General features: G+C 35.2%; 3 long non-coding RNA genes across 3 annotated transcripts; 2 read left to right on the forward strand and 1 right to left on the reverse strand.

The window, feature by feature from the left end:
• Nucleotides 1-1,397: 1,397 nt before the first annotated feature.
• LOC137003622 (uncharacterized) lies at nucleotides 1,398-4,471 on the forward strand. The gene is made up of 5 exons (XR_010892012.1): nucleotides 1,398-2,054; nucleotides 2,682-2,788; nucleotides 2,947-3,052; nucleotides 3,367-3,479; nucleotides 4,051-4,471. It is a non-coding gene; the product is annotated as an uncharacterized lncRNA (long non-coding RNA).
• Nucleotides 4,472-6,925: 2,454 nt separating this feature from the next.
• Nucleotides 6,926-9,997, forward strand: LOC137003588 (uncharacterized). The gene is made up of 3 exons (XR_010891997.1): nucleotides 6,926-7,045; nucleotides 8,155-8,231; nucleotides 9,693-9,997. It is a non-coding gene; the product is annotated as an uncharacterized lncRNA (long non-coding RNA).
• A 305-nt stretch (nucleotides 9,998-10,302) lies between these two features.
• LOC137003647 (uncharacterized) lies at nucleotides 10,303-12,036 on the reverse strand. Its single transcript, XR_010892019.1, has 3 exons — nucleotides 11,960-12,036; nucleotides 11,385-11,457; nucleotides 10,303-10,873 (listed from the first exon to the last, which is right to left on the reverse strand). It is a non-coding gene; the product is annotated as an uncharacterized lncRNA (long non-coding RNA).
• Nucleotides 12,037-13,446: the final 1,410 nt, after the last annotated feature.

The raw sequence follows: 13,446 nt of genomic DNA on the forward strand, positions 1-13,446 counted from the left end.
ACATTTAGATTTAATAAACACACCTGCTGAGACACAGAAGAGAAATACTGTACAAGTGTTCACTCTCCGTCAGACATTATTACTCCACATGTGTCTAATGAGGGTCTAAATGTAAGTTTTAGTCAATGTAAGATGTCAATCATCACACCAGCCGGCAGTCGTATAACTGTTCACCTTTATTTCAGCTAGATGGGCAAATGAACTCATGAACGCTGTTTACAGATTCTGATAAATAACTAAAAATCTTCGAGTGGGACACATGCATTTATTTATAACTTATAGATCTTAATGAGTCAGAGGAAGTTTGTGTGGATTTTATAACAAGTTCCTGACAGAGAGTGAGATCTCAGCACCCACATATCAACAACCCAGTCTCATATGAAAACGTATCCTGACTACGTTGGTCCAAAGTGCAAAATGTAGAGGGGTTACAATAATGGCCCTTAAATTGTATGACTGTTACATTTTTTTTTGCCTATTGTTTTGCGTCCAAGTCACGTGACTTTAGAGAGCCCGGCCGTGAGAACAAAAAACATGGCGGACGTTTCTCTACTTTTTAGTGAAAAAAACAATATTTTGAGTTAGTTTCTGCATAAAAATAAGTTTTGATTACATTTTTAGCGAGAAATATATATTCTATTTTCATAATATTCACTCAGTGAATGTACATAATCACTCGCTTGCGCGTTGTTGCAAAGATTTATCTGATCTCGCCAGAATAATGTGAAACTGCTACGTTTTGGTTGCTATGAACAATATTTTATTTTCTGCATCAAAATAAGGTTTGATTACATTTTAAGCAAAAAATATATATTTTATTTTCATAATATTCATTCAGTGAATGTACATAATCACTCGCTTGCGCGTTGTTGCAAAGATTTATCTGATCTCGCTAATGTGAAACTGCTACGTTTTGGTTGCTATGAACAATATTTTATTTTCTGCATCAAAATAAGGTTTGATTACATTTTAAGCAAAAAATATATATTATTTATTTTCATAATATTCACTCAGTGAATGTACATAATCACTCGCTTGCGCGTTGTTGCAAAGATGTATCTGATCTCGCCAGAATAATGTGAAACTGCTACGTTTTGGTTGCTATGAACAATATTTTATTTTCTGCATCAAAATAAGGTTTGATTACATTTTAAGCAAAAAATATATATTATTTATTTTCATAATATTCACTCAGTGAATGTACATAATCACTCGCTTGCGCGTTGTTGCAAAGATTTATCTGATCTCGCCAGAATAATGTGAAACTGCTACGTTTTGGTTGCTATGAACAATATTTTGAGTTAGTTTCTGCATAAAAATAAGGTTTGATTACATTTTTAGCGAGAAATATATATTCTATTTTCATAATATTCACTCTGAATGTCAACCCGTTCTCACTCCTGACCGTTCTCACGCTGAAGAAGTCTCCTTCAGAACACATCGCGATATTTGGCATCAGTTCGCGTGTGCTGGATGTTGGTAAGTAGTCGTAAATACGCTGTTCTAATGTTTGATATAATGTCTTTTCTGTTTGCAGATATTAATCAGATTAACGTTAGCTCCCTCATGTTCAGTCACTGCATTATATCTGTCACCTCCGCTGAGGTTTTGCTTTTCATTGCTTTCTATATTAAATACTAAACTAGGGTGATTAAACACTGTCACGTGACGTGCAATATATTGCACAATATATATAACATATTCATATCAGGTTCAAAGTAGTACAAGTGTAGTTTCAAAATGGTATTTGTTGTAGAAGCACGGTAAAAAACAACACTTACCATGCTTTTTACCACAGTATTGGTCGTTTTAATGTGATTTTTGTTGTAAATACAGAGTGACCACAACACTTATCATGCTTTTAATGCCTAATAATGTTAAATCCAAAAACTGTAAGGTCAATAAGAACTTCTTTCCTATATATATTTATATATAAACCTATATATTATAAATAATGATATTTTCTTTTCTCTTGTTTTAGCTGAAAAGACAAAAAGGGCCTTTCGGAAATGGATGAAGGAGACAGAAAGCTGCAAAGGCAAATAATTGCAATGGTATGTATGTGTTGCTTTTAACCCTTTATCAAACATTTTATCAAGCATTTGTTAAATAGTCTCACAGTAAATTAAAATTAAAGTCAAATCCTGTACATATTTATCACCTTATTTGTAAATCAGTTGTGCCCCTTCTTGGACAGTTGGACGTCCCACACATAAAAGTTTATATTAATTCCATTGAATTCTTTAAAATGATTACAGATTGGGCCCAAAATGTTCCAATGATACATGATGTCTCTCCGCACCTCATAACTACCTCTGTTTGCAAGAGTGGAAATTATCATTTGACCTGTCACATGACATCAGATATACAATTATTTTGTCATATTCAAAATAATTGAATATCTGATGTCTATTCAATATCTAATCAGTTACACTGCTGATAATGTCCTGCTTGCATGTGAAACATGTTATTTTTTTATTTATTCTTTTAAATATAAATATAGCTTGCTATTAAAGACATATGTTTAATCATGGAAATGCCCACATATCAGTGAACTTATTACATAAATGCATTTAACATTTAATTATGCAACACTCTTTACAGAAGGAAATCCTACAGTTATGTGTAAATTGACAACTTGAATGTGATGTAATAAATTTACCTTCCTTTCTGTCTTGCAGGATTACTTGCAGTTTACAACATCAAACTCAACAGCTCTTTTAAGAGCCGACCCTCACAAGAGCTACTAGTGAGTCGCTGCAAACCTGCCGTGATCAGCCCTTTCCAGGTAAAGTTTCTAGATATTTAAATCAGTATTTACTCATCAAATGCTCTCCTGGATGGTATGGTAAATTAACTTATTTATAACTGTCTCAATTTGTATGTTTTAAGAACAAGAGTAATTGCACACAGAGTAAGTAGAGACTTTCTTGTTTTTCTGTGCAGAGAAGGAAGACCAGTCCTTATATCAAAGCAAGCTCATCGAAGTCCTTTGTTTAGGGTGAGGAAGGAACATGACCATCTCATGCCCAAAGAAGACAGAAGTCCATTGGTATGTCTTGTGTTGAGGCAATGCTGTAATATGTAGTACAGAATTTAATGTTGTTCTCTCAAAGGACTATTAAGTTCTTAAAAAGTTCTTAAAAACTGTTCCTTCTGTTTTTTTGTTTGTTTGTTTGTTTGTTTTTTTAGATAAAAGCAGACAGGGAAGCTTTGGAAGATAATGAGTTAATATAATATAATATAGTATAATAGGAATTAAATAGTAAATGTTCTTTAAATTATGTGTAATACCTAGTTTTTTTGGCTTGAAATAAGGCCTTATACTGCACAGACCTAAAACATTGTATTTGTGTTTTAAAACAGATAGCAAGTGAAGTCACTAACAGAAGATCCTAGAGGAAAAACGACTGATGTGCAGCTACGGAGGAACACAAGAGGCAGAAACTATGCATGGCCATGGCTTCTTCATGAGTACGGTAAGTCCTGTGCCTATTCTTAATTCTTGCCTTAAAGTTTTTATTGCAGTATTTTAACAATTTTACATTGTACAGGTTATCACTTGGTTTTTGACCAAATTATGCTCTTGAAACAAGAAACAGAAGAGTATGTTGTCCTGAAAGAAATCAAGGCTCAAAAGAGAGCATGCCTTTCTAAAAGATCTTTTAAAACATGTTGCTGTTAATATGGGTAAAACAGTTTTTGTTCAGTACTTAGCTTACAGTCTGTGCTGCATTATATTATGTACTGCTGTTTTGTAAAGTTAAATCAGGAACAGGCAACTCTAGCCCTTTTGCTGTCTCCTTTTTGAGGTGGAGAGTTTACCTCCAACCATAATTGAGCACACCTGAAAATTTTAACCAAAGTCTTCAGGTGTACTTATAGACAGTTACAGGCAGTTGGGTTTGAGGTTGGAGCTAAATCTGCAGGACCGTGGACGCTGAGGGCCAGAGTAGCCCACCACTGTTTAAATCATGCAGAACATAAGCTGACCTGGCTGTCCATTAAACTACTTAACTTGAATTGTGTGTTTTTTTGTTTTACTTTTAGACCAGGACTGAAGAACGCCTGACAATGGGATGTTAAGACTTCTTCCTCTGGTTGAGAAAAAGCTACAGCACATCAGTGATCACATCTTCTGGTCATCAGTTGTACTGTAGAGTACAACTGAACAAACTGTTTAGAAGAAGAAGAACATGAACATGATAGAGACATGTACAGGGAAGAGCAAGAACCCAGTTCAGCTGTGATAATGAATCTTTATTTTAAACTCAATATCAAATCTGTTTTCTGGATCATAGTTGACTGGATGGGATTCTGTGGCGCTCATTTGTGCAATAGGAGTAAAGTCTGTGAATGGATTATTATGACGTTAACGTATTTTTGAAGACACGTTTTTATTTATCTTGAATCTCATTTGTCTTTATGCAAATTTCAACCTTATGCTGTATCCTCCAATAAAGTGTTGTGTAATAAATTATGGTGACCGTGGTGTTTGGTAGAGTAAATACAATTTAACTAAGCTGAGTTTATTTCATAATTTAAAAAAATGACATATAATTTCCATGATTGTTTGGGACAACAATGCACCAAAAGTTGCATATACTTTCATGTTGTGACAAGGATGGCAGTTTCCAGATAAATAAAGGGAAGGAATGTGAATAAAGAGAGGCTGCAGTGGGTTATACTGACACAAACACTTCAAGCAGAACTGAAGAAGATGGATGTTGATCATTCTGGTACATCTACTACTGCATTCAAAATGACAGCTGGACATTACTGATGTCAGGCATGTGAGGAGCAAGAAGAGGGGGTGATAATGACATTTTGGCACAGTTTCTTATTTTACTGAATAGTGCATTATCCTTGTGTAAGTAATAGTGAAGTGTAAATATAAATAGTTTTTAGTTTACTGCCAACACTGGCAGCTGGATAATGGCAAGTTGTTGTGGGTTCATCCATTATATTTATTGGTGTTCATACAAAAAAAAAGCAAAGAAATAATCAACTACTATTCAATTAATCAATTATTATTATTATTATTATTGTATTACAACATTTTGTTATAATATTTCCATATTTCATCAGATGGTCTCACAATACCCATCAAAAACCTATACAAGCATGATGTTAGAATGGAAAATGAGGAAATGATAAAATACTGCAATATTTAAATGTGATTCAACAACGTTTGTTATCCATGATGAGGAGTACACACCTGTGTAGATTTTAATGCCCTTCCACCCCCAAGGGGCCAGTACCGGCCCCTGGAAGAGCAAAAAAAATGCACATTTCAAATGGCTGTAACACAAAGTCCGGTTAGCGTATCAAAGAGAAAATCAACAGGACAACTGCTTATGCTATGATTACTAAATAATGTTGGGCACAGTTTTCAGACATACATGGAAAGCTGGCATAAAGGTTTTTTAATAGTGATTACAGTAAAATATTAAATTTCAGCCTGTCCCTCATATATGTAATAAATGTTTGCAAAATAAACATATTTAGATATCGAGTTGTCCATTAAAGATCTTATTATTTTAACATTTATCATTTCTTTACTAAACGTTTTAAACTACATTACCCATATGTCTCTGTCATTCTATCAATGAACGGGAAACATGGCGCTGTAGTTCATTGAGAAGCTAGGGTTAGGGTTGGGATCTCGGTAAAGGAGTAATTTCTCACAACATGGAAACACTTTATAGTTAACTTAATGTATGAGTAACGTAATATTCACACTAAAACAAACTTTGTAAGATAAAGCGCCGTTTTATATGGGTTGAAAGGTAGTCCAATCACAGCGAGTTCTGCGATAGAGTCACAGCCAATCACAACACAGCTGAACAGATGCGTCACGCTTACTTGTCCATTTATGGTAAATGACGACAGATCTCCTTCGGTTCCGGCTGACGAGAAAGATTCCTTAAATATATAATTAATCTAATTAAATATAATAAAAATCACATTTTACAACGAAAGACTCCTTTGTGTTTTAAACTGATGCATAAATATATTTGAAAGAGATATAATTGCATCTACTAAAGTGCTTCTAACATTTACAGTAGATATGTAGTATATTAAAGGTATACATTTAATCACTTATTTATACCATTCTTCACCATTTGAACTCTTGGAATTAAAATAAATATAAATAAAAGCATAATGAATGTACTCGATTTTGTAATCATATTCCAATATTTAGTGTCAAAGACAAATGTAGTCCCCAAACTACTGCACAACAGTATAAAAATCAGTTAATTGTGAGAAAAAAATATATCCAGTTACAGAGGCAATCTATTATAGTGAAATATAACTACACAAATCGATATGATGAAGTATTATTTTTACAAACCAAGAGATGAGATAAAATTCCATGTGAAAATAAGTTTCTTTAAAGAATAGGGGGAAAAAATAACATTTTACATTCTCAACTTTAATACAATACAATATTGTGTTTATTGTTCACTTTTACTGTAACTAAATGAAAGGCAAATTCAAATAGTTAATGCATTTTATAAATGTTAAATATTTTCAGCAATAAAATGCTTCTATAAAATACATTCATGGGTATGTTACATTTACATTATCCAGGTACTGATATAATGATACCATAGATGTAGTTAAGGTGGACATTTACTATAGTGACACTGTAATAAAAGGTTTAATGAAACAAAATGCAAGACATTTTCAAGTCCATCTAAATGAAGAGGTAACAAACTCACAGAATAATGTCCACACTCTAAAAACTCCTGGGTTATTTCTTTAACCCATTTTCTGGGTTATTTGTGTTGGGTTAAAATTATGGGTTATTTTTTCAGAGAGTAACCATTTTCTGGGTTATAGGGCTAATATTTTGACCCAATTCCTGGGTTGTTTAGTTTTCTGGGTTATTTTTCAAAGAGTAACGCCCCTCTCCCTGCCCCCCGCTGTTGTTCTGGAATTTTCTCACAACAGTCGTTTGGAATAACCGTCACTTGAACTTGAACGCACTCGATCCGTTTTGGTCTGGGCTTCTTCGGTGCAACTTCGTCGCGTATTCAAGGTAAGCAAGTATTTTCAGTGTCAATGTAACGTAAAGTTTTCTGTGTCCATGTCCCCGTTGCTAGTTTAGCACCATTTGTAAAAAAATGACCATGGCTTACCGTGGTAATTCTGTGGTGAGCATGTAGCCGCCTGCGGATATCGCAACAACATCTAACTAGTTTAAAGTCCGTGTAAAGTCAAAATAAATGTGTGTTTTGAATTTGTCAGACTAAATAAGAAAGTGTTATTAACCACCCAGCCAAATTTGAATGATTAAAAATAACGATAAGTTCATGAAATTAGGTGTCAAAATGGTTGAAATGCTTTTTACACATAGTTGAGAAACGTGTGACCTATTTAATGTGTTTAGAAGGAAATGACAACTGTGCTGTACTTATCTCATTGTTATAATACTGGTAATAATACGATAGGTACGTGCAGCTAGTGGCGACTTCATGCCGCGTTAAGGGGGTTGAACACCGGACGAGAAGCGCCGCGTCTAGAACAACTCGAGGTATCGTGTACTTTCTCAGTTTATGGCCAGCAATATTGTTATGTTTTAGGACATTGTGGAATTAAGATAATGTCAGTATGTTATGAGTGTACTGTATAATTAAATACAACCGTTGCTGAGTCTGCAGTCTGAACACTTTAAGTTACCTCAGAGCGTCCGTTAACTGAATGGAGAATATCACCTGAAAATCCAATAACATCAGCAATTTGTATTCATGCAGCTGATTTCTGTAAATTAATGTAAAACTAACTTTATATTGCAGCACATGGTGAAGTCAGTATATACATTAACGACGATTTGAGACAAATAAGTGTAAATTTAATATAAATCTATGTAACATTACATAGCGCGCTGTGGCGCTGCAGGATTTTGAACAAGGTCCTGAACCGTTGCTGGGCGCCGCCGGTGTGTGTACACTCATAGAGAATAATGTGTTTGAATATAACGTTACGCTTCTCTTCCGGTGTGCGACCCCCTTTAGCCGTGGCTAGAGCGACGAGGCTACAGAATAACCAGCTGCGCTGTGCTTATCATATTATACAGTGCTGAGTAGTGAGAGTTAAAGAAGCGTGTCAAGTCTTCAAATTGTTGCTAACCTCTATTGTTTTCTCCAGGTCATTTTAAATGTACAGCTTTGTCGCTGATAAGCTAACTGAGTGGCGGATGTCTGAGCTGATAGAGAATTTTAGAGGTGAGCGTTTTACTCTTTAAAGGGATAGTTCACCCAATAATGAAAATGTGATGTTTATTTGCTTACCCCCAGGGCATCCAAGATGTAGGTGACTTTGTTTCTTCAGTCGAACACAAATGATGATTTTTAACTCCAACCGTTGCCGTCTGTCAGTCTTATAATGCGAGTGAATGGTCACACAATTTATAAGAGTCAAAAAATATACTTAGACAAATCCAAACTGAACCATGCGGCACGTGACGACACATTGATGTCCTAAGACACGAAACGATCGGTTTGTCTGAGAAACCACTATGTCAGTTGGACATAGTGGTGTTTTAGAGGTAAAAAATGATATAAATCATTTTCGGTTTCTTGCACAAACCGATCGTTTTGTGTCTAACTGTGTGTTCACACCGCCGGCGGCGAGAACGTCAAAGTGACAGGAAGTCATTAATTTTCAATAAGAGCACGGCGGCGAGCTCCGGCGAGAGCGGTGCGGCGCGGCGCGTTTTGGGCGATGAGAGCGGCGAGGAGAGTTGAAATCAGGTTAACTTTATGGTAATGAGCTATGACGCGGTTCGGCGGCAACCAATCGGAATGTAGATGTCCTCGCTTGACAGGCTTCCGATTGGTTAACGCAACTTGTCATTTACTTTGACCCTCCCATCGGTTTGAACGAACAGTACAGCGTTGTTGGCAGGGCGGCCAAGGTGACTGTTGACGCTCTCGCCGGCGGCGGTGTGAACGCACGGTTAGGACATCAATGTGTCGTCACGATCCGCAGGGTTTAATTTGGACTTGTCTAAGCATATTTTTTGACTCTTATAAATTGTGTTACCATTCATTCGCATTATAAGACTGACAGACGGCAACGTTTGGAGTTAAAAATCATCATTTGTGTTCGACTGAAGAAACAAAGTCACCTACATCTTGGATGCCCTGGGGGTAAGCAGATAAACATCACATTTTCATTTTTGGGTGAACTATCCCTTTAACTGCCCTCATATCATCTCTCTATACCTAAATATTTTTCTTTAATATGGCTTAAATGTGTCAGTGCAAGATTTTGTGACAGTCACAACTTCTTCGACAGTGGGGAATGCATCTCTATAATAACCCTTATAGTTAAAAGATACTTGTGCCTTGTCTTTAAGCTGTTATGCATAATAATAGGCCAGATATTTACCTTCGCATTAATGTCATTATTACACTTGTTAATGAAAGAAAAGATGGACAGTATAGACTGTCATTCACACAAAATGGGTAGTGCTGCAAAAGAACCACATTAGTTAACTAGCAAATTGGGCCAGGTTTTTTTTTTTTTGTTGTTGTTGTTGTTTTTAACAAAAAAACAAAAAAAAACAGCATTCCCATAAAAGTGATTATTTGTTAGCTTGATAATCAGAGTGTCCGGTGAGTGGTTCACAATTGTCTCGACTTATTAACAATACTCATGTTGTCTTGTTTTCTGTCCTTCAGGTGAAGACAGAGATGAGGAGGCATTTCTTCTCTTAGATGAGGACACTATCAAAACTCTTGTCCCTCAAGTTCAATCCAGTTATTGAATGTTGTCAAATGTTTGAAAGAGAATGAGTTGTTTATTTTTCTATTTTTTCTAATGTCTAATGTTATTACAGTGTGACCTAAGATAAATAGGTCCAAGTGTGTAGAGTTTATGTAGAGTTTAATTTAATTTTAATGCAATAAAAATGTAAAAGTGCTTGAAGTGTGTAAGTGCCTGAAGTTTTATTTTCTGAAATAAGGCATACTGGCATAGTAACCCAAGTTAGGTTATTTTTGACCTTTGGTTAAAAAGGGACCTACTCATTTCTGGGTTATTTCAACCCAGATATTGGGGTTGTTCTTTTGACCCAGAAGTTGGGTTATATTAACTACAATTTTGGGTTATTTTAACCCAAAATTTGGGTCAGGTATTTGACCCAGAATTTGGGTCAAAAAGAATAACCCATTTTTCTGGGTTGAAATAACCCAGAAATTAGTTGGTCCCTTTTTAACCCAGGATTTGGGTCAAAAATAACCCATAATGGGTTATTTTTGACCCAGGAGTTTTTAATGTCAATGTGTCATTTCTGTAATACTCTATATCAGCACCAAACAGAATTAAATAAATATTGATTGTTCTCAGAGGGTTTTCCTGAACACTCTCACTAACTTCAATTGTTCGGACAAACACCTGCTATACACACATGCAGAAATACATATTTGACTATAGTCGCAGCATTACTAGAACTTTTACCAAAACTCCGGATGAGCACTGGTGCTTCTTTGGTAAAGGCAAGAATATGGAAAAAGATAAATTACTATTTTCAATATTGGTTCTGCACGTTTCAAGGAGATCATAAGGAGGAGTCCACGTGAAGACTTTTAAAAACTGTGACAGAGTGAAGGGTGCACCTCCCTGGACACACCCTAAGCATGACCAAACAACAACACCCAAAGACAGATATGAAGTGGACACCACCAGGAGAATGCAGGGGAAGACATGGAAACGAAGGCCTGAAGAATGTTGGTGTCCCATGGGAAGATGTGGAGAATGTGGTCACAGATTGGATACGTTGGAGGACACTTGTTACCCAATGTGCCCAGCACAGCACTTGATGATGATGTTGTGAGTTCATACATAACCGTAGGATTTCCTTCTGTAAAGAGTGTTGCACAATTAAATGTTAAATGCATTTATGTAATAAGTTCACTGATGTGTGGGCATTTCCATGATTAAAAGTATAGCAAGCTATATTCATATTTTAAAAAATAAATAATAAAAATAAATAAATAACATGTTTCACATGCAAGCAGGACATTATCAGCAGTGTAAATGATCATGACAAAATAATTGTATATCTGATGTCATGTGACAGGTCAAATGATAATTTCCACTCTTGCAAACAGAGGTAGTTATGAGGTGCGGAGAGACATCATGTATCATTGGAACATTTTGGGCCCAATCTGTAATCATTTTAAAGAATTCAATGGAATTAATATAAACTTTTATGTGTGGGACGTCCAACTGTCCAAGAAGGGGCACAACTGATTTACAAATAAGGTGATAAATATGTACAGGATTTGACTTTAATTTTAATTTACTGTGAGACTATTTAACAAATGCTTGATAAAATGTTTGATAAAGGGTTAAAAGCAACACATACATACCATTGCAATTATTTGCCTTTGCAGCTTTCTGTCTCCTTCATCCATTTCCAAAAGGCCCTTTTTGTCTTTTCAGCTAAAACAAGAGAAAAGAAAATATCATTATTTATAATATATAGGTTTATATATAAATATATATAGGAAAGAAGTTCTTATTGACCTTACAGTTTTTGGATTTAACACTATTAGGCATTAAAAGCATGATAAGTGTTGTGGTTACTCTGTATTTACAACAAAAATCACATTAAAACGACCAATACTGTGGTAAAAAGCATGGTAAGTGTTGTTTTTTACCGTGCTTCTACAACAAATACCATTTTGAAACTACACTTGTACTACTTTGAACCTGATATGAATATGTTATATATATTGTGCAATATATTGCACGTCACGTGACAGTGTTTAATCACCCTAGTTTAGTATTTAATATAGAAAGCAATGAAAAGCAAAACCTCAGCGGAGGTGACAGATATAATGCAGTGACTGAACATGAGGGAGCTAACGTTAATCTGATTAATATCTGCAAACAGAAAAGACATTATATCAAACATTAGAACAGCGTATTTACGACTACTTACCAACATCCAGCACACGCGAACTGATGCCAAATATCGCGATGTGTTCTGAAGGAGACTTCTTCAGCGTGAGAACGGTCAGGAGTGAGAACGGGTTGACATTCAGAGTGAATATTATGAAAATAGAATATATATTTCTCGCTAAAAATGTAATCAAACCTTATTTTTATGCAGAAACTAACTCAAAATATTGTTCATAGCAACCAAAACGTAGCAGTTTCACATTATTCTGGCGAGATCAGATAAATCTTTGCAACAACGCGCAAGCGAGTGATTATGTACATTCACTGAATGAATATTATGAAAATAAATAATATATATTTTTTGCTTAAAATGTAATCAAACCTTATTTTGATGCAGAAAATAAAATATTGTTCATAGCAACCAAAACGTAGCAGTTTCACATTATTCTGGCGAGATCAGAAAAATCTTTGCAACAACGCACAAGCGAGTGATTATGTACATTCACTGAGTGAATATTATGAAAATAGAATATATATTTCTCGCTAAAAATGTAATCAAATTATTTTTATGCAGAAACTAACTCAAAATATTGTCCATAGCAACCAAAACGTAGCAGTTTCACATTATTCTGGCGAGATCAGAAAAATCTTTGCAACAACGCGCAAGCGAGTGATTATGTACATTCACTGAGTGAATATTATGAAAATAGAATATATATTTCTCGCTAAAAATGTAATCAAATTATTTTTATGCAGAAACTAACTCAAAATATTGTCCATAGCAACCAAAACGTAGCAGTTTCACATTATTCTGGCGAGATCAGAAAAATCTTTGCAACAACGCGCAAGCGAGTGATTATGTACATTCACTGAGTGAATATTATGAAAATAGAATATATATTTCTCGCTAAAAATGTAATCAAAACTTATTTTTATGCAGAAACTAACTCAAAATATTGTTTTTTTCACTAAAAAGTAGAGAAATGTCCGCCATGTTTTTTGTTCTCACGGCCGGGCTCTCTAAAGTCACGTGACTTGGACGCAAAACAATAGGCAAAAAAAAAAATGTAACAGTCATACAATTTAAGGGCCATTATTGTAACCCCTCTACGTTTTGCACTTTGGACCAACGTAGTCAGGATACGTTTTCATATGAGACTGGGTTGATATCAACAAATGATACTGATCTCCCTCTACTGGCTCCCTACAGCTACTGCATGATGCCAATATATTTATATATATGAAGGTTTTTGTGTGAGTGTTGAGTGTGTTTGAGTCACAGTGGGCTTCAGAGCACAGTAATACACAGCAGAGTCAGACACACGCAGGTCCTTGATCAACAGAGGAAATGATTTTGAAGATGTGTTGATATGTGCATTAAATCTGTCTTTGAACTCTTTGTCTTCATCTCCAGTTTGACCAACTCTGTTCAGCATATATTTAGGAACTCCGTTTACTTTTTGCTGGTACCAAAAGAGAGTCGGGGGGAACTGGCTTTGATATGTACAGTTGATTATTACAGCTCCC

The sequence above is a fragment of the Chanodichthys erythropterus genome, chromosome 16 (genome assembly GCF_024489055.1).
Source record: "Chanodichthys erythropterus isolate Z2021 chromosome 16, ASM2448905v1, whole genome shotgun sequence".
In the NCBI taxonomy this organism is placed as follows: Eukaryota; Metazoa; Chordata; class Actinopteri; order Cypriniformes; family Xenocyprididae; genus Chanodichthys; species Chanodichthys erythropterus.